This window comes from Gopherus evgoodei, chromosome 3, assembly GCF_007399415.2.
Source record: "Gopherus evgoodei ecotype Sinaloan lineage chromosome 3, rGopEvg1_v1.p, whole genome shotgun sequence".
NCBI lineage: Eukaryota > Metazoa > Chordata > Testudines > Testudinidae > Gopherus > Gopherus evgoodei.
Genome location: NC_044324.1, coordinates 172,929,931 through 172,950,461, shown reverse-complemented (window position 1 = coordinate 172,950,461; position 20,531 = coordinate 172,929,931). Strand labels below are relative to the sequence as shown.

Sequence of the window (20,531 nt, the reverse complement as noted above, 5' to 3'; positions counted from 1 at the left end):
GGGATATGATGATTCCCTATGTTGGGAGTGATTTGCATATGTATCTAGCGGTCTTGTTAGACCTGTGTTTGTGTAAACTTTGCTGAAAAGAGAGGATATTTAGATGAATGCCAGGATAAAGCAGCAACCGTTTTAAATATCTTGGATCCTTTCCATCCATTCCCTTCTCTCCCACCATACCTCTTAGCTCTTTCCCCTAATCCACAAATATGACAAAAACACACATTTATTTACATAGAAGTACATATGTACATTCTTCAGTACCTTTGTAGTTTTGTTTTCCTTCTCCCATTCCAATCCCTTAGGAGAAGGCAGTTTGAGTTGCTCAGTTTGTGCTTTTATTTTTTTTATATAAAAAAGGGGAAAACATAAGTGGCTACTGCTCCATCAGTGTTTCCTCTAATATACAAGAAAATAGTTTTCACAATTTGTATTTAATTAAATTTTCCCCCAGTTTCTAAAAGTCTAGATAGTACAAAGGTACATGCTTTACTTGTAATTATTCTTACCCCCTTGCCATGGGATGATACAGTCTTCATCAGGCTTTGAATAGTCCTTTTGTACAGCTGCCACATAAGTGGTAGCTTAAATGATGAGAGATGGTTGGGTAAGCACACCTTCCTTAGTGAGACATGAACTAAAGGAATCCTTGCCCTCTGGATTGTTGCATCCCTGAGATGAGGAAAATTAAATTCACATAAAACACAGTAAATATTAAGCAGTTGAAGCAAGTCAAAACTTTATCTATAGTTTAACTTCTAAGGCTTACATACTGAAAACATGTAACTATTCACCTGAGTAAAACTACATGTGTATATGTGTTTGCAGGATTGGTGACTAAAGGACCTACCATTCCCACCACTTCAGCCTTTTCTTTCAGTCCCGTCCATGTATTGTGGCCTCGTCTAATCACATCCTGGATAAAGCACCAAACCACTCCACTTCATGTTTTAGTATGTTGTTTGCTTATTTATGCAGTTTAACACCATGCTGTGCTAAAAGTTTCAGTCTACTACATAGTATATGCAATGGATAAAGCCTAACTGGAGCCTGAATCCACCAAAACCTTGGACTTTCCTGCCTAAGACCAGGAGTGAAATCCTGATCCCATTGAAGTTCATGGCAAAACCCACCCATTAATTTCAGTGGGGCTAGGATTTCATCTCAGGTGATTGTACAGGAGTAGAGTGTCCTTAGCAGCAACCTTTGTGGCTCCTTTGAAACCATGTTTGTGACTGCAATGACTTGTGACTTTTGAAATAAAGGGCTTGGATCTGATTAATCTATTTTATACCATAAACAATTGAAATGAAAAGATACGTAAGATGGTTTACCTGCTTCTTGTCATATCTAATGTCCCGGGTACTATTACCCTCTTCTGTTTTATTTTTTTCAGAGAGCCTCAGTTTCTACTCTGTTCTTGACCCAAAGGAATTGGATAAGCAGCCAAGAGTACTTAGTGGCATATAACATGTCAGTGAAAATGAACAATCCATCATTCCCCACCCAACAGAAATGGAATGCCTTTGCTTTTTGAATCTGGCACCTTTTCCATTTAACAGATAACTAATCTTAACTAATATACATTGGAGTCACAGCCTAAGTTCTCTCTAAACTCACGGTTGCCCCGGACCTGCCACGGGAGAGGCGCCCCTCCCTCAGCCCAGCCCTGCCACGGGAGAGGTGCCCTGGAGCTGCCATGGCAGTGAGAGCGCCTCTCCCCCCCTTAGCGCAGGTGCTGCTACGGGGAGAGAGAGCTGGGGGGAGTTCTCTCTCCCTGCCGTAGACCCAGAGCAGCCTGTACCCCAAAGCCCTCATCCCCAGCCCCATCGCAGAGTCCGCATCCCTAGCCAGAGCTCTCACCACCCCCACCTTAACCTCAACCCTCTGCCCCAGCCTGGAGCCGCCTCCCGTACCCTGAACCCCTAACTTCTGGCCCCAGCCTGGAATCCGCACTCCCAGCTGGAGCCCTTATCCCTGGCTCCAGCCCTGAGCCCCTCATCCCTGGCCCCACCCCAGAGCCCACACCCCCAGCCAGAGCCCTCACCCCCTGCTCCAGCCCTGAGCCCCGTCCCACACTCCAAACCCCTCGGCCCCACCCCTGCCACATGAATTTTGTTACGTGCACCAATATGGAAGTGATGATATGGAGGTGATGTGTCACACATCACTTCCATATTGGTGCATGTAACAAAATTTATTCCGTACATGGGAAAAACTTAGAGGGAACACTGTTCACAGCCAAATTTTGCGTTTTCTTTTGTCCCCTGTCCCTTTTCTTGTAAATAAGGTTAGCTTCATTGCTGACTCTGTATTTTATATTGGCATCAAAATTGCAATAAGCATATTCTACCCAAGAAAAATACCATGAGTAAACTCTAGCAGAGAGATAGGAATTATTTAAAACAAAAAAGTAAAGACGTTTAAAATACTTGCATAGTATTGTCTGTCTCATATGGAACAAGTCTATCTTGGCCATTTTAACCTCTGAATAACTTTTTTCCTCTTTTCTCTATAAATCTCTTCTCTCTAATCCACCGCTCTTATTTCTCTCCAGTCCTTCAGCCTCTTGTAACATCCTGACAGCATTCCTGCAGTGTCCTGTAAAGCCCATTAGCCCCCACCTTCCCCCAAAGAAGAGCTCTGTGTAAGCTCAAAAGCTTGTCTTTCTCACCAACAGAAGTTGGTCCAGTAAAAAATATTATGTCACACACCCTGTCTCCTTCCCACAGAATTCCCAAAGCGCCTGAACTCCTCTCTGGCTGAAGGGCTATAGAAGTGTGCAAAGCTCCCACAAAGACCCTTAGCTTTCCTCTTAGCATCTAGTACAAGCAAAGTCCTTCAGCTCCCTTTTCGTGAATAGCTTTCTTCCTTCAGAAGACATTGCCGTGTCAAAGGGTATCTGTAATGCTTCTCCCATAGGTGTACTAGGCATAGAGAAGGGTGAGGAGGCAGCCAGCGAAGAAGGTGTAGGCAGGAGCTGCTGCCATGTTGGAAAGGTATCAGTCACATGGTCTGGTCAATGCCTCACCTGTGACCAGTATCCTGGAAGTGACCCTGTCATTGGGTTTACTGCTCACTGCTGTGACGCCTCCATGTGGCTGGGGATTAGCTTTTGACCAGTCTGATGCCCCTTCCTTTAGTTCCTCACACTATGTCTCTCCTTCTCTCTATTTGGACTCGACTGATCCCTCTCCGTAACTCAGGGTGCTCCCCCTATGTCTGGTTTCACTAGGTCATTATAGTTTTTCCATTATGAGGTATCAAAGTCCCTCAAAACTATCTGTCTCAGGAAGTCTTTCTTTCTATTGACCAGATTGTACCCTTTCCCAGTGGCTGGTACAGGAACCCAGGCTCTCACTGTACTCCAGGTTCCAGCTCAGGGACCCTCATAATTTACAAACAGTATAAGACGGTTACTCACCTTTGTAACTGTTGTTCTTCGAGATGTGTTGCTCACATCCATTCCAGTTAGGTGTGCGCGCCGTGCGTGCACGCTCGTCGGAAACTTTTTACCCTAGCAACTCCAGTGGGCCGGCAGGTCGCCCCCTAGAGTGGCGCCGCCATGGCGCTCGATATATACCCCTGCCGGCCCACCCGCTCCTCAGTTCCTTCTTGCCGGCTACTCCGACAGTGGGGAAGGTGGGCGGGTGTGGAATGGATGTGAGCAACACATCTCGAAGAACAACAGTTACAAAGGTGAGTAACCGTCTTTTCTTCTTCGAGTGATTGCTCACATCCATTCCAGTTAGGTGAATCCCAAGCCATACCTAGGCGGTGGGGTCGGAGAGAGAAGTAGCGGCATGGAGCACTGCAGATCCGAAGGCCGCATCCTCTCTTGACTGCTGGACCAGGGCGTAGTGGGAAGCAAAGGTGTGGACCGATGACCAGGTCGCTGCCCGACAGATTTCCTGGATGGGCACACGGGCGAGGAAAGCCAGCGACGACGCCTGCGCCCTGGTAGAATGCGCAGTCACACGGCCCGTAGGGACGTGGGCCAAGTCATAGCAGGTCCTGATACAGGATGTTACCCATGAGGATAACCTCTGCGAGGAGATAGGAAGCCCCTTCATGCGGTCCGCTACTGCCACAAAAAGCTGGGGGGATTTGCGGAACGGTTTAGTCCTCTCCACATAGAACGCGAGAGCCCTACGGACATCAAGCGAGTGGAGCTGTTGCTCCCTGCCTGAAGAGTGAGGTTTCGGGAAAAAAACCGGGAGGAATATCTCTTGGTTGATGTGGAAGGCCGAGACCACCTTGGGGAGAAAGGCAGGGTGTGGCCTCAGCTGCACCTTATCTTTGTGGAAGACTGTATACGGAGGGTCTACCACGAGAGCCCGGAGTTCCGACACCCGTCTAGCTGAGGTGATAGCTACTAGAAAGGCAGTCTTCCAAGAGAGATAGAGTAGGGAGCAAGTAGCTAATGGCTCAAAGGGGGGCCCCATGAGCCGAGACAACACCAGGTTAAGATCCCAGGTTGGAGCAGGGAGTCGGACGTCAGGGTATAAACGTTCCAGCCCCTTCAGGAATCTAGTCACCGTAGGGTGAGAAAAAACGGAGCGGCCATCCCCACCTGGGTGAAAGGTGGAGATAGCTGCCAGGTGGACCCGCAAAGACGATATCGCCAGGCCCTGTTGTTTGAGGGACCAAATATAGTCTAAAATATTGGCCACCGAAACTTCCATAGGGCGGAGACCTTGCTCCACGCACCAACAGGAGAAACGCTTCCACTTGGCCGAGTATGTCGCTCTAGTGGAAGGCTTCCTGCTGCCCAAAAGTACCTCCCGTACCGGGGTGGAGCAGCGCAGTTCAGAACTGGTCAGCCACGCAGGAACCACGCCGCTAGGTGTAGCGACTGCAGGTCCGGGTGACAGAGAGTCCCGTGTTCCTTGGTGATCAGGTCCGGGTGAAGGGGCAGGGGAACTGGGTCAGCTATGGCCAGGTCCAGCAGCATGGGGTACCAATGTTGCCTGGGCCACGCCGGGGCTACCATGATCACGCGAGCCCTGTCCCTGCGCACCTTCAGAAGGACCCTGTGGACCAGTGGGAACGGGGGAAACGCGTAGTACAAGTGGGTCGTCCACGGAATAAGGAAGGCATCCGCTATAGACCCGGGCTCCCTGCCCTGAAAGGAGCAGAACGCCTGGCATTTCTTGTTCCCCCCGGACGCGAAGAGGTCCACACGGGGATAACCCCACCTCTGGAAGATTGAGAGGGTGACGTCCGGGCGAAGGGACCACTCGTGTGATAGGAAGGATCTGCTCAGGCGATCCGCCAGCGTGTTCCGTACTCCGGGGAGGAAGGAAGCCGTGAGGTGAATGGAGTGGGCTACACAAAAGTCCCAGAGTCGCATCGCCTCGTGACATAGGGGAGAGGATCTGGTGCCGCCCTGCTTGTTGATATAGTACATGGTCGTCGTGTTGTCGGTAAATACCACGACACAATGACCTCGAAGCTGGTGACAGAACGTTTGACAAGCAAGGCGGACCGCTCTCAACTCCCGCATGTTGATGTGCAGCTTCACCTCCTGCAGGGACCACAGGCCCTGTGTTCTCAGGGTTCCCAGGTGGGCCCCCCAGCCGAGATCTGAGGCATCCGTTGTTAGGGACACCGAAGGCTGAGGTGGGTGGAAAGGGAGCCCCGCACACACTACGGACTGGTCTAACCACAAGCCGAGAGAATCTAACACCCCCTGGGGGATTGTGATCAGCATGTCTAGCGGTTGCCTTGCCGGCCGGTAATGTGCGATGAGCCACAACTGGAGGGGCCTCATGTGGAGCCGAGCGTAACCGGTCACAAATGTGCATGCTGCCATGTGGCCTAACAGGGTTAGACATGTCCGTATTGATGTCAAGGGGGCTGCCCGCAATCGCTGAACGATCGCCGACAACGCCTGGAACCTCGGTAACGGCAGAAGAGCCCTGGCCACGGTGGAGTCCAGGACGGCCCCAATGAACTCCACCCTCTGCGTGGGGAGCAGGGTGGACTTGTCTATGTTGATCATGAGGCCCAAGGTAGCAAACAGGCCGGTGATCCTGCGGACGTGGCTGCCAACCTGTAGTTCCGACGTGCCCCGAATTAACCAATCGTCTAGGTAAGGGAACACGTGGATACGACTGCGCTGAAGATGTGCCACAACGACTGCCATGCATTTTGTGAATACCCTCGGGGCCGTAGAAAGGCCAAATGGGAGGACTGCAAATTGGTAGTGAAGGCAGCCCATCACGAATCGAAGGAAACGTCTGTGGTGTGGCCAAATGGCAATGTGAAAATAAGCGTCCTGCATGTCGAGGGCGGCGTACCAGTCTCCCGGATCCAGGGATGGGATAATGGTCCCCAGGGATACCATGCGGAACTTCAACTTCACTAGGTATTTGTTGAGCTCTCGCAGGTCGAGGATAGGCCTGAGGCCTCCCTTGGCCTTGGGGATCAGAAAGTAGCGGGAATAAAACCCCTTGCCTTTCTCGTTTTCCGGAACCGCCTCTATAGCTCCTTTGTCGAGGAGCGTCTGTACCTCCTGTCGAAGGAATTGCTCGTGAAGAGGGACGAGGAAGGGGGCGGGAAGGAGGAAAAGATATAAACTGCAGGCGGTATCCCGCCTGCACCGTGTGTAAGACCCAGCGGTCCGATGTTATTTGGGTCCACGCCGGGAGGAAAAACGAAAGGCGGTTGGAAAACGGGGGGGAAGGATCCGGGGGGAAAACTGTTACTGCGCCCTCGGGCGCACCTTCAAAACGAAGGCTTGGGCCCAGGCGGGGGCTTAGAGGAGCTTTGATTCTGCCCCCCCTGGTTCCCCGAATGTCTACGCCTTCCATTCCTGCCACGGCGCCTATTGAGGTCCTGCCGTTGGCGGAATTGGGGGTATGGCCTGCGCTGCTGTTGCTGCTGTGGCCGGAAGGGTCTGCGCTGCGTTCCCGGCATGTGCATCCCGAGGGAGCGCATAATGACCCGATTGTCTTTGAGACTTTTAAGTCTGGGGTCTGTCTTTTCTGAAAACAGGCCCTGGCCTTCGAACGGGAGGTCCTGGATGGTGTATTGGAGCTCCGGTGGAAGGCCAGAGACCTGAAGCCAGGAGATACGGCGCATCGTTACCCCCGAGGCGAGGGTGCAGGCAGCCGAGTCTGCAGCGTCCAAAGAAGCTTGCAACGAGGTTCGTGCAACCTTCTTGCCCTCGTCCAGAATGGCCACAAATTCTTGGCGGGCCTTCTGTGGCAGCAGCTCTTTGAATTTGTCCGCTGCCACCCACGAGTTAAAAGCATATCTGCTGAGCAGGGCTTGTTGATTTGAAACCCTGAGCTGAAGGGCCCCAGCCGAATAGACCTTACGGCCGAGGAGGTCCATACGCCTGGCCTCTTTGGATTTGGGGGCTGGAGCTTCCTGTCCGTGGCGCTCCCTCTCGTTCACCGACTGTACCACCAGGGAACACGGTGTCGGGTGGACGTGGAGGTACTCGTAGCCCTTGGAGGGGGCCATGTACTTCCTCTCGACGCCCCTCACCGTAGGGGGGATGGAGGCCGGTGACTGCCAGATTGTATTGGCGTTGGCCTGGATCGTCCTAATGAAGGGTAGGGCGACCCTGGTGGGAGCATCAGATGAGAGGATGGTGACGATAGAGTCCTCGATCTCAGAGACCTCCTCGGCTTGCAGGCTCAGATTCTGAGCTACTCGCCTAAGGAGGTCTTGGTGCGCCCTGAGATCCAGCGGAGGAGGGCTACTGGAGGAGGTGCCAGCCACCGCTTCGTCGGGGGAGGAGGATGAGGAGACCCCCGGCAAGAAAGTGTCCAGTGGAAGGTCCCCCTCAGCCCTCGCCTCTGTCTCAGGAGCAAGAGCAGGGTCTTGCTGCTTCGATCCTTCCTCTCCATCTGGGGAGGGAGGAGGGCGAGACAATGAAGCCTCTGGCACCCTGTGCTCCGCCGTTGCAGGCCTAGCAGGAATGTGTTGGGGGCCCTGGGCTTGATGGTATGCCCAGGGGGTCCAAAACCCCCACTGCTGCGGACCCTGGTCCTGTTGCGGAGGGTCCTGAAACAATGCCGCCTGCCTGTCGGTGCCCAGCGCATACACGCTGTCCGCTTGAGACGACACCGACGGCTGCCTAGAAGGCCATGGCGGGGCCGACCCGGGCTGATAAGGGTCTGCGCGGTTCGGCACCGAAGATCTTCTCGGTGCCGGGGATCGGTACCGGGAGTCATAGCGGCGCCGGGATCGGGACCGGGTTCTGTCTCGGTGCCGGGATCTGGATCGGTACCGGCCGCTACTTCGGTGCCAGGATCGGGACCGGGACCTGCCACCGACGCGGTGCCGGGAGGTCGACCGGGACCGGGACCTGCCACCAGCTCGGTGCCGGGAGGTCGACCGGCGCGGTGAGTGACGGCGAGACTGGCTCCTAGAGTCATGTTCAATATACCAGTGTCTTGTGATGAGATGTCAGATGGGGTAGGATCTGAGTTACTACAGAGAATTCTTTCCTGGGTGTCTGGCTGGTGAGTCTTGTCCACATGCTCAGGGTTTAGCTGATTTCCATATCTGGGGTCAAGAAGGAATTTTCCTACAGGGCAGATTGGCAGAAGCCCTGGGGGTTTTTCGCCTTCCTCTTTAGTGTGGGGCACAGGTCACTTGCTGAAAGATTCTCTGCACCTTGAAGTCTTTAAACCATGATTCGAGGACTTCAGTGGCTCAGACACAGATTTGATACAGGAGTGGGTGGGTGAGATTCTGTGGCCTGCATTGTGCAGGAGGTCAGACTAGATGATCATAATGGTCCCTTCTGACCTTAAAGTCTATGATTCTATAACGCAGTTTCACCTATAATGCAGTAAGATTTTTTGGCTCCCGAGGACAGCGTTATTTCAAGGTAGCGGTGTATATGATCTTTAATGACCACAAACAGAGATGGTATTTTATAAGTTAGGTAGCTTTTGCAAAAATATCTGGTGAATTAACTTTCTGTGACTGAGATTAGCTTTCTTACATTCTGCTTGTGGCGATTTGGGGAGTGTATCTGTGTCAAATTATGCATTCCATTGTCTTTTGTGAATGTTGTTATGTTTAACTCCATTTTGAATGTAATCATTAGTGTGAGTTAGAGCATCCATTTTGTAGTTGGGATTTGACACCTAAGCTATGGCTACATTAGAGAGTTTACTGCAGTGCTGCTGCACGGTCTCTAGTGGAGCCTCTCTAAGCCGACGGCTTACAGAGCTCTCCCACTGGCTTAGTTACTCCAGCCCCTGCGAGCAGTGGTAGCTATGTTGGTGGGAGACGTTTTTCAATCAAAATAGCACTGTCCACATCTGCGCTTAAGTCAGCATAAGTTTTGTCGCTCAGGAGGTTGGCTAATTCACACCACTGAGCGACATAACTTGTCGACTTAAACTGTAGTGTTATCCTTGCCCTAGTGGAGAGACTATGTCCGGGAAGCTAGGATAGAGCAGCTAAAGGCCATCAACACTGCATGGCTCCAGTCTGGTGGAACAATGGGTTTTCTACTCGCAGGGCCATTGATTTTGAGCAACTCTACCTGGCAGCTGTGGGAGGCCTTGAAATTCCCCAGCAGAAGTGCATGGGCAAGAAAGGTGTGAAGCTGTGTTTTTAAAAGGTGGTGCTTAGTGCTTCTCTATGAATAGAGGTCATTTCATTTCCACTAGCAGAAGAGCTGCCTGGTCTAAGGACTTAGACTAAACCAAGGATTTATACAGTTGGGGAGGTCATAGTAACAAGGAGGTGTTGGTTTCAGGAGTTAATTGTTTCCTAAGATCTGTAACTCTCTTATGCTGTGTGGGGTATTTTGTTTGTGTTTTGGTTTTTGAAGAGTTTGTGTTTATGGCTAAAAAATTCCTTTGCTAAACCAGTGTTCGCTTCCTTACTGCCACAATCTGGCCCTGAAGGGTGTAGCATGGAAACCAGCGCTCCTGTAGCCAGGTTGATGCTGAGGGGAATATGTCTAAGCAACGGTCTCTCTTTTTTTTTTTTTTTTTTTTAGAAAGTTAAGTAAATTAACTCAGATTTTTATTCTTAATTTAGTTATTAATGTGAGTTTGGGGATTTTGGACGGCATGTACGTTTTCTAGCATTTAGTAGAAAATGGATTTTGCCTCCCAGATAGTTCATTTTTGGACCAACATATCCAGTATCTCAAGTGCTTGGGTAAAGGTGATTACTCTCATTGAAAGAGCATGCTATCTTCACAACTCTTAAATCCCTGTGAGATAGGAGCCCAGCACACTCCATGCTTTTCTTAAGAAGGTGTGGAAGCTCCAGGACACAAGCAGAGATTTGTGTTTTCAGTGAAAAAAGACCCTTCCAAGTCATAGTTAGTAGTACTCAGATCCACCTTGGCTTAAACATTTCAAGATTGTACATTTTGAAATCTAATACATCAGGAATGGATGTGTGGTTTTTATGTAATCTTTTTAAAAGATAATTTTGTATGGTTATCAGGTATGCTGTAGCTTCTAACAAGTGTTTCAATCTATATGTGCAGTCTTTGTACTCTGGCAATATTTTAAGTGTTTTGGGGAGTTTCCCCCAAAAGAAACAGTACTGAATAAAATAATTTTCTGTTTGTGTTCCTAAAATGAAAAATTGGCACTGCAGTGCTGCTTTAGCTGGTAGTGCTGAGACAACAGCTCATTAATTCATAATAGATGAGGGAAGATATCAATTTGTCTTTACTATTTTACATTAGCAAGTAGTATGCCTTCTCTTATATTTTAAATATCGATAAAAGTGCCTAGAACTGTTGAGAAAGGTGCTTTAAAGAAGTTTGAAGAAATAAACAAAATAGTAAAAATAAACAAAGTTATTGAGCACTGTCATCATTCAGAGCATGGTCCAAATTACAGAAGACACAGCTCATGCCCCAAAAGAGATTTGTCTGCGTTGGACAGATCATAATTCTGACACCGAACATTAGGTGATGAAGATGATCAGAAGTTCTGATCTCAAAGTGGTCTAATAGCCTATCATTAGAATGTGCCTATTTATTTGTTATTGAAAGACTGAGGAAGAAATGTGTTAAGGCATTTTAAGAGCTGATGGCAGTTCAGCCTGCTGGTTGAGGAAGTCTTTTCCTAAGCATCAAAGATGGAATGGAAGCAGGCATGATGAGGGTATGTCTAGGCTACAACGGCAATGGGGTTTTTTCTGTTGATGCAGGTAACCCACATTTCAGAGGGGGTAGCTAGGTTGACGAAAGAATTCTTACATCAACCTAGATGCTTCAATAGTTGAGGTTAGGTCAACCAAACTACATGACGCAGGGTGTGAAATTTTTCACAGCACTGAACATTGTAGCTTGGTTGACCTAAGTTTTAGGTGTAGACCGGGTCTGATAAGAGTCTGATGATGATGAAGTCATGTTAGCTGGCTATGTTGTAGCCTAATGGGAAGCCAAGACTAAAGACAAAAGCTCTTCTGGCTGTTGTTTTGGTAAAATACTTATGAATAAGACCTATGGAGTTCTGAAAACTATAGTAGCACCAAGTCTGATAACTTAGCTTGTTGAGCATCCTTGTTTTTTAATAGTCATGTAACAAAAAAAAATTCACAAATTTAAAAAGCAGCACAGGGCAAAGCACTGATATGGCTTATATGCATGAGAATCTCTATCTGCCCCACCCATAATTTCTTTAGTTTTAGAGACAACATTTTTCAATTATTAGTCGACCAGTTTTTCTTTTTGCTTTTTAAGGGGTTGGAGTTTTTAAATTTTACTTGTTTAGGAAAGGTGAGGTACGGTAGTTTTCTGTGTCATCTGTAAACAACACACTTGTTCTGCATGGTTTGTCAGATTTGTTGGGCTTTTTGAGAGTTGTGGTATAGGAGACAGGAAAGGACCAGAGTGAATTTGAAAGGAGCATATTGTAACCAGTTCTGTCTTTGGTATCCCATTTTCCATAAAATTATTCTCATGTCAAAAATAAATAAATAACTTGTTTTTGGAGCAAGTTGCATCCATTTATATTTTCCCCCTTAGAATGTAAAGGTAAGAGAGAGTTTGGTCTGCAAAATCCATAGAAATATACACAGATTTAATACTGATCATATAAACTTAAGTGATAAAACTGATGTGCTAGAAAGCTGAATCCCTAAAACTTAAAATAAGTCTAAGCATCAAATAACACCATCCAACAGGCTTTAATCTACTAACCTAAATCAAAAAGATCAAAGAAAGTTATAACTAACAGCAGCATTTGGTGGAATACTCCTGTAGAGGCAGGAAAAAGCTAGAAATTACTTGTCATCTTCATATCCTGGCTTCCTGACCTTGTGTTGAGATCAAGCCCTCACCATACCAGCTGTAACCATTAAGATCTTGCCCCCAAGGGTTAAGTAGGAGAGAAACTCAGCTGTCTATAGGAGAGCAAACACTGAAAGTTCCAGCCCCTAACATGCCCAATTCAAGGCAATCTGCGTATGCTTGTCATTCAGGCTTGTCTCTGCAGTATTGTAGGGCAGCTCCAACCAGCTTGTTTTTCTGTTGTGTTGCTGCTGTTTGAGTAGTTCACAAATCACGCTCTGCTTCCAGATGATTTCATAAAAGATGATTGTCGTACCTTGGAGATACTGTTAGTCAATTTCAAGGTAGCATTTCTTTCTATAACTGCTAATTTGTTTTATTTGTGTTTAGGAAGCATGGAAAGTATTTTACATAGAAATGTATTTAAAATCCAACCATTTTTTCTGTAATACATTTTAGGCTAGAGATTAAACTGTTTGATATTTTAGAAGTTATTACAAATGTAGATTTAAGACTTTGATGTATATTCACTTTATTTGCACTAAAAACTTACGCTGACTGTAACAAGCAGACTCCTTTCTTGTAAAAGGTTACAGCTGTTCAGAAACATTTGAGTGCCTGGAACAGAACAGGGCTAATACAAATATCCATTGTTACTATAGTAGGTAGGTTTGATCTTTTGTTATAGCAGTATTATATGTAGTTTCTCACTTGTTTTTCAGAGTCTAAATTAACTAATGTGAGATTAAATAGCTATTTTTTAATTTTAATGCAGGAATGAAGTACATTGAAAAGTGTATTGCAAAAAATTATTATTAGGATGTCTAGCTTAATAAGAAAAATATTGCTGAAGTGTAATGAATGTTCTTTTTAATCTGTTTTTGCACATACAATGGTTTTAGTAAAGTATCTGCTACTACTTATGGATAATGCATTTTATTTTTATTAGCAAGTAAACTGATGTAGTGGTTATAATATCTCTGCTTGATGTGTATTGACATGCATATTTATCACTTTGGTTGCATATTTAATACACATCATTTTTCTCATTTTAAGAGAAAATCATTAGTAATGGAATTTTTAAGGATCTCCAAATATAATTTTATTTTGAAATTTGGATGTGTACTAAAAAATTTCAGCATAAAATTTACCAGTTTATATCATAATTACAAATCAGTGGGCATGGTATAATCAAGAGAGAAACAGAATTTTTTTAGGTACAGAGAGTTTTGTTAGTGCAATACACTCCTGTGTAATGAATCTGTAAAATATACAGGTTTTTAACCTGTTACATAACATATCTTTCAAATTGGCATTGTAGTGGTTTGTTATAGCAGTAATTGTACCATAGCAAAGGGTTTCTTTTTGGTGACATTCTGCAGGTATATTTATATGGTAACCCCATTATACAATTTACTAAATCCCTTTGAATCTTTTAGTACAAGTAACTCCTTTTACACACCCAAAAAAAGAGTGATTCTGATTTTTGAGTGTACATGGAGTAGGGTTATTTTGGATAAGAGTATTAGTGATTATGAAAACTTAAGTACCCTTTATATGGTAATAGAAAGTCACTAAACTAAGAATAAGATTAAGTGTAAGGACAGTACTTCCGTTGCAGGCAATGAGTTTTTACTGCTTTCCATGCTCTTACATTTTGCTGAGCTATTTCTGCTAATACACTGAGATAAATAGATATAAAGAAAACATTTGTAGTGATCATACTTGTCTCTAGCTATATGCCTTTTTCCAAAACAGTAATTTTTGCAGTGACCTATTATAATTCCTTTTTGTTCTTCCCTGTGCATTTAGTTTTTTGTTGAATCACAAATGTGATGGTATTAAAAACAAACTGCAATAAACTGGTAAATCCTCTTCAGGTAGTTTTTGTATGAGCAAACAAAAGTATTAAACTATCTTTTACTTACACACACACCTCCAGACTCTCTCTTTCTCTCTCCAGAAAAAAGGGCTTGTCAAAGCACCACAGACGGTTCCAATAATAATCTATTTTTCATAGCTCGTGCTACACAAGTTAACTTCTGGTTAATAAGATATTTATGAAGGTCTTAAAAATATTGTCTTCCCCACCCTTGGCTCTTTTCCACAATCCCCACTCCTTCACTTCCTAGCTGTTGATGGGTTACTTAGTGTGCCAGCTGAATGAAATCAATTCACTAGGTGCCCATTTGCAGCATGATCTACAATCCTGGCTTGGTGACATCTGGAAACTCCCTGTCACAGGAATTGCAATTCCTGACCTAGCCTGCAATGCAGGAAATGAAATCATAGTGTCCCAGGTTTAAGACAGGCCAGCTTGTTAGCATATCAAGCCGTTGAAGGGGATGGAGGAAAAACAGCTTAATATAGATACTGAATGTGGCAAGAGAAGAAGAAGAATTTTTTATTCTGTAAATTTGATGCTTTCTTCTTCTTTTATATGGCTTGGGTAGGTAGCTTTATTATGTTTGTACCCTAACCATTACTTTGTCACAAATATTTAGATTACTGAAAAGCTATTTATCAGCAAAGAAAGGCATGAATATATTCAAAAGTGAGATTATTATGATTATGGTCCACTTAGTTACTGTACAGTGAAAAAAAATGCAAAAATCCCAGACAAATAGGAAGTATATAAGTTCAGTACCATCAAACATCCAAAATGTAGCTGTAGCATTCAAAAATGTTTAACACTGGTATACTCAACGTGTTAAAAAGACTGTAATATGTTTAAAAGTGTTTTAAAAATTGCTAAGAATTTCTTATAAACAATTGCTACTGAATAGAAACTGAAAAGACGTCTCTTCTTACACAGATGATAAATTTTAAAGTAGACATAAACTAAGTAAATGAAAAGTGTTCTATATGTGGAGAGGACGGACCTTTGCTTTTTGTTATTTTGTGATAGTTTTCCGTAACTAAATAATGAAGGCTTTTCAAGGACGAACTAGCGGTTTACAACCAAAATAAAAAGCAAGAATCAGGAAATTGAGAGAAACCAACTCCCACATATTGTGAACACACAAAAATTAAATGCTAGAGAATTTTAGGAATGTCCATCTGAGAGCCAAAAACAGATCAACAATCATAAAGCATTTAAAAGTTTCTTCTGAACAAATACTGCTTTGATAGAGAATTAGGCTGTCCTATGAAAGACAATATCAAAGACTAGGCGCCACTTGTTACTTTTGTGAACTTTGAGGGGGGAGGAGGAAGCAATGGCAAAAATAATTTTGGTGAAGTGAAAGGGGAGAAAGGCCTCTTCAGAATGGTTGTGCATTGAATTAATGGTATAGTAAATGGAGTCTTGGAAGGATTTATCTGAGTTTATAGAACTGAGAACAAGGGTACACACTTATGTACTAACAAATCTGTAGTGTGATGGGACTTGAATCCATTATACTGTTTCTTCTGGAAGGAGACTAATAGATAGCTAAGATTGTTAAATATTGCTCAGTTTAAGAATGTGTCACTTCTTGCAACATTTAGGATTAAATTGTTTCAGACAAACTTTTGGCATGGAGAGAGATTTTCATCACATCAAGTATCATGCTTATTATCAGGACTATCGTTCTCTTAAAAAAACAAAACAAACAAAAAAACAGTTTTAATAGATTGTTTGTCTGGAGGATGTCTGCAGCTCCTGATCTGGAATGTTTTAGATACTTTAAAATGCAGTCTGAGCTGTATCCTACCCTAAATTTAAAAGAAGCGAACTATTATAAACCAGTTTGGGGGTTATATTTTGGTGCAAGACAGAGATTTGAGAGATACATTTTCTTAAATGGTTTAATAAACTAATTAGTTGTTTCCTAACTATCACGTAGATCAGTCTCTGTACCACATGACTGGAGGATAGCTAATGTAATGCCAATTTTTTAAAAAGGCTCCAGAGGCAATCCTGGCAATTACAGGCCAGTAAGCCTAACTTCAGTACCAGGTAAATAGCAGAGTCCCCCAAGAATCTGTCCTGGGACTAGTGCTGTTCAATATATTCATAAATCATCTGGGAAAAGAGGTAAACAGTGAGATAGCAAAGTTTGCAGACGATCCAATATCACTCAAAACAGTTAAGTCCAAAGCTGCCTGAGAAGAGTTGTAAAGGGATCTCTCAAAACTGGGTGACTGGGCAACAAAACAGTAGATTCAGTATTAAGTGCAAAGTAATGAATGTTGGAAAACATAATCCCAACTATACATCCAATATGATGGGTTCTAAATTAGCTGTTACCACTCAAGAAAGAGATCTTGGAGTCATTGTGGATAGTTCTCTGAAAACATCAGCTTTTTTGACTGCTGCGGCACATTGAGCAAACAGTGTTAGGAACCATTAGGAAAGGGATAGATAAGAAGACGGAAAATATCACAGTGCCACTATATAAATCCATGGTACGCCAAAACCTTGAATACCATGTGCAGTTCTGGTTGCCCCATCTCAAAAAAGATGCACTGGAATTGGAACAGGGTACAGAGAAGGGCAACAAAAATGATTAGGGATATGGAACAGTTTCCCTGTGAGGAGAGATTAAAAAGACTGGGATTGTTCATTTTAGAAGAGAGGTGACTAAAGGGGAATCTGATAGAAGTCTATAAAATCATAAGTGGTGTGGAGAAAGTGAATAAGGAAGTTACCCCTTCCCATAACAGAAGAACCTGGGGTCACCCAATAAAATTAATAGGCAGTAGGTTTAAAACAAACATAAGGAAGTACTTCTTCACACAGTCAACTCTTGAAACTTGTTGTCGGGGAACGTTATGAAGGCCAAAAGTACGACTAGGTTCAGTTCAAAAAAGAATTAAATTCACGTAGGATAGGTCCATCAATGGCTGTTAGCCAAGATAGGGATGCAACCCCATGCTCTGGATGTCCCTAAAATCCTGACTGCCAGAAGCTGGGACTAGGGGATGGGTCACTTGATACTTGTCCTGTTCTGTTCATTCCCTCTGAAGAATCTGGCCCCAGCCACTGTCAGAAGAAAGGATACTGGGTTAGATGGACCATTGGTCTGGCCCAATATGGCTGTTCTTATGTTCCAAACTTCTTTTAAAGATCCATAAATTATCTATGCTATATAGCTGCTTCTACCAAATTTCCACGACATCCTTCATATTTGAATTTGCACTTCTGTCATTCTCAGCTGCAAGCATTATTAGTCCAGATGGTATTTCTTGAACTCATGTTTTTTTTTAAGCCCTATGCATTTTTTTAACAAACTTTAAAGCCATGAAAATTCTTTCAGTTTCAGCCAAAGTAACAGGTGACTTTATCTAAGTTTTAAAAGAACATAGAAGTTAAGGAACACCAAATCCTACGTTTTTAACATCTTTAGGTATTGGGTACTTTCTGAAGGCTTTGCAGCCTACATGGTAGAGAGGTCTGCTGGGTAAGCAGAGTTCAGTATTAACTCTCCAAATAATAGAGGGATCACTCATAAAACTGTTGTTATATAACATTGCCTTTATATGGTGCAGTAGCTTCCAGATATGACGATGCTCCAAACTATTGGCCTTGACTGTATCATTGAAGTACCTTCTTTCAGCGATTTCCATCGTCAAGTATACAATAGTTAAAGGCAATTCCACCTTCTTTTTGGTGGTAATCCAACTGGCATCGTTTCTAGATGGACGTTAACCTTCAAAATGCTGGCCATTCAGCCAGCCAGACTAGTGGGTGCATTTATGTGTGTACTATATTAAATATTCAGATAAGACTAAAGTTACTCTTTAAGAGTAACTAGAGCTGGGTATATGTGACCTGCAGTAGCCATAGCCTCAATATCTGTCTAGAGTTTCCATCCATCACTTTGAAGCTTTCATTTGTAAATCTGAATAAAACTAAATTCTGGTGATATACAGCAGTGAAATGAATTGTTAACTGTTGAATATTCTGAAAGATTTTACTGAATTGTATTTTTAGTCTTAACCATAATTTTCAAATTTTCATTTTTTAAGCCTGTATGATACCAGAATCTTGAAAAGAATTTGACTCATTGCTTTTAATATCAATCTGTGTATGCACCAGAGTCTGACACAATGGAATTGGATACTGTAATGCTTTATTCTTACCTTCTACTTGCTGTGTAACTTCCTGTACTTTTAAAAACCCAATGAACTTTGAATAAAGAACAGAATAGTTCAGTGAAGTTTTCAGTTAGACTCTGCAGAATGAGCTAATTGAAACAAAATTAAAACTTCTTGTTGGTACTCTTTTGACAAGTGCTTTTTAGTTTATATAAAAGCACAAGATAGCTCATCAAACCTAATGAATAGAAACAAACCAAACTCTTATTTTGCTTTATGATCCTTATACTACATTAACCTCTCTCCAGTTCTGATCCAGCAAAGCACTTAGGCTTGTGAGGTAGTTGGTCCCATTTACCTGAATGAGGCTAATATCCTTCAAGAGAAACAGGTGCTTAACCGCATTGCTGGAAGGCTCCATGAAAACTGACAAAACTAAAGTTTCTGGTACTTTAAAGGAAAGAATGCATCAGCTTCATCTGCAGAATCCTCATCTCTTGAAATAGTTCACAAGTAGTCTGGTCACCAAGAGAGGTGCATGAACAAATACTGAGCTGCATCAAATCTTATATACGACCTTGTGGAAGATGGCAGTCTGTAATGTGATCTGACCTGAGCCAAATCAAACAGCTTCTAAACAACTCTTTCTGAAGATTGTCTCCGAATTTCCACATGAAGAGATTTCTAACATTCAAGCAGAGGCAGCATCTCTTTTAGAATACAATTTCATCTGGTCTTCACAGAAGATGTTAAACTGATACCCCTTTGCATGTTTTTAGTGGAGGCTGAAGAATCCCTGGGCATTGCCCAGTAGTAGGAGTAGTGGATAAATGTGATGTCCAAAGCTGGCTGACAGAGGACCTAATTTCCAAGACCATGTATGGACTACTGTATATACAGTAGTCACTCCATTTACCAGTAAGCGTTGTGTATATACATTTAACAGTTTCTTCTTAAAACATTTTGAAATATGATTTATTAAAATAGCATAATTTTAGCAAATATTTAAGCACTTGCATGGTGCGTTTTATCTGTATATTTCAAATTGCTTTACAATCAAGTAAACATCATCCCAATTTTTCTACAAATAGGGAAACTAAGTCACAAAGCTCAAATGGCTTGCCCAAGGGTGCACAGTGAATCAATAGAAGAAATTAGCTTAGGTCTCTTGAATTCCAGTTCTGTACTGAATCCATGGGATTTACATGCTTTTACACAATGTGATACTTCCTTAATAATATAGAGCCACCATTAATGCAATATTTCCTATAGAGACCAACTTCCAACCCACTTTGAATGTATTTTCATAGCCATTCATCTGGTATAGTTATTAGTGACATCAAATAAAGACTTATTTCTTCATCTTTTCAGACTTTGTTTAAAATGACCATGATGCTGACAAAAATTCTACATTAACTGGTTATCCAGTATGATTATAGATATAGTGGTACTTAACTGCTACAAAACGTACCACATAAAATCACAGTTCTCCAAGAAGTGTTGTTACATTCATTGATATATGCTACAAATGTGTTGCACTTAAAGACCAAAAATCAACCACTTTCATCCTGCTGAAGTGTCTAGGCATCTGGTATTCTTGCACACCTTGTTGTATTATTGATAGCACTAGTAAATACTTTAGAACTCCTGTAAGCCAATCAAAGATACAATTTCCTCAAGCAATGATACAGATGCACTGTAATTTCCTGTTCAGAACTAATTATCAATGTCATCGTGCAGCATATCAATCCTATCCATGAATGAGCAAATATAAGCAGACAGAAATTCCTAAAATGCAGCCAGACAACTCAATAAGAGTTTTCTTTTTCTGGATGTTGAGCTATGTCCCCTGTAGCAGCCTCTTTTTGAAGCTACCATGCAGCTGAGGAGAAAACTAGGCTGTTCAAACACAACAGTGTTTCATATAACTAATGTCTTTTCACACTGAGACAAGCTTTAGCAGCCACTTGAATTTACTCTTCTGTGCTTGGTGAAAAGTTTCTTAAAAGGTTCGACTTGTTCAGAGCAGAGGAGGGAATATTCAGAAAGAATTTGAGGAATTGGACTGTTGAGAAAATACTGTTTAGCAAATGTGTCGGTTGTCATATTCTGACTAGTTACTATTTAGAGTTAACTTCATAAAGAATTGGGCTCTGCATATGATCCATAACAAATAGCATAGGGTGCATTATCAGAGGTTACATTTTCCTTTCGTTTTAGAAGTTGAGGATTGGGAAGGATAACATCTGAGACGCAGGACCAGGGTTTGCCA

The 20,531-nt window shown here is 43.4% G+C and overlaps 1 protein-coding gene across 7 annotated transcripts in view; it reads left to right on the top strand.

The window, feature by feature from the left end:
• DISP1 (dispatched RND transporter family member 1) overlaps positions 1-20,531 on the top strand; it is a 181,712-nt gene that overhangs the window by 93,125 nt on the left and 68,056 nt on the right. The window contains exon 1 of one of the 7 annotated variants that reach the window (XM_030557452.1): positions 12,419-12,582. The exons of the other annotated variants lie outside the window; for them this stretch is intronic. The gene's annotated coding sequence lies outside the window, so the exon portion shown is untranslated. Of the gene's footprint in view, positions 1-12,418; positions 12,583-20,531 lie in introns of those variants that run through there. 7 annotated transcript variants of the gene reach the window in all.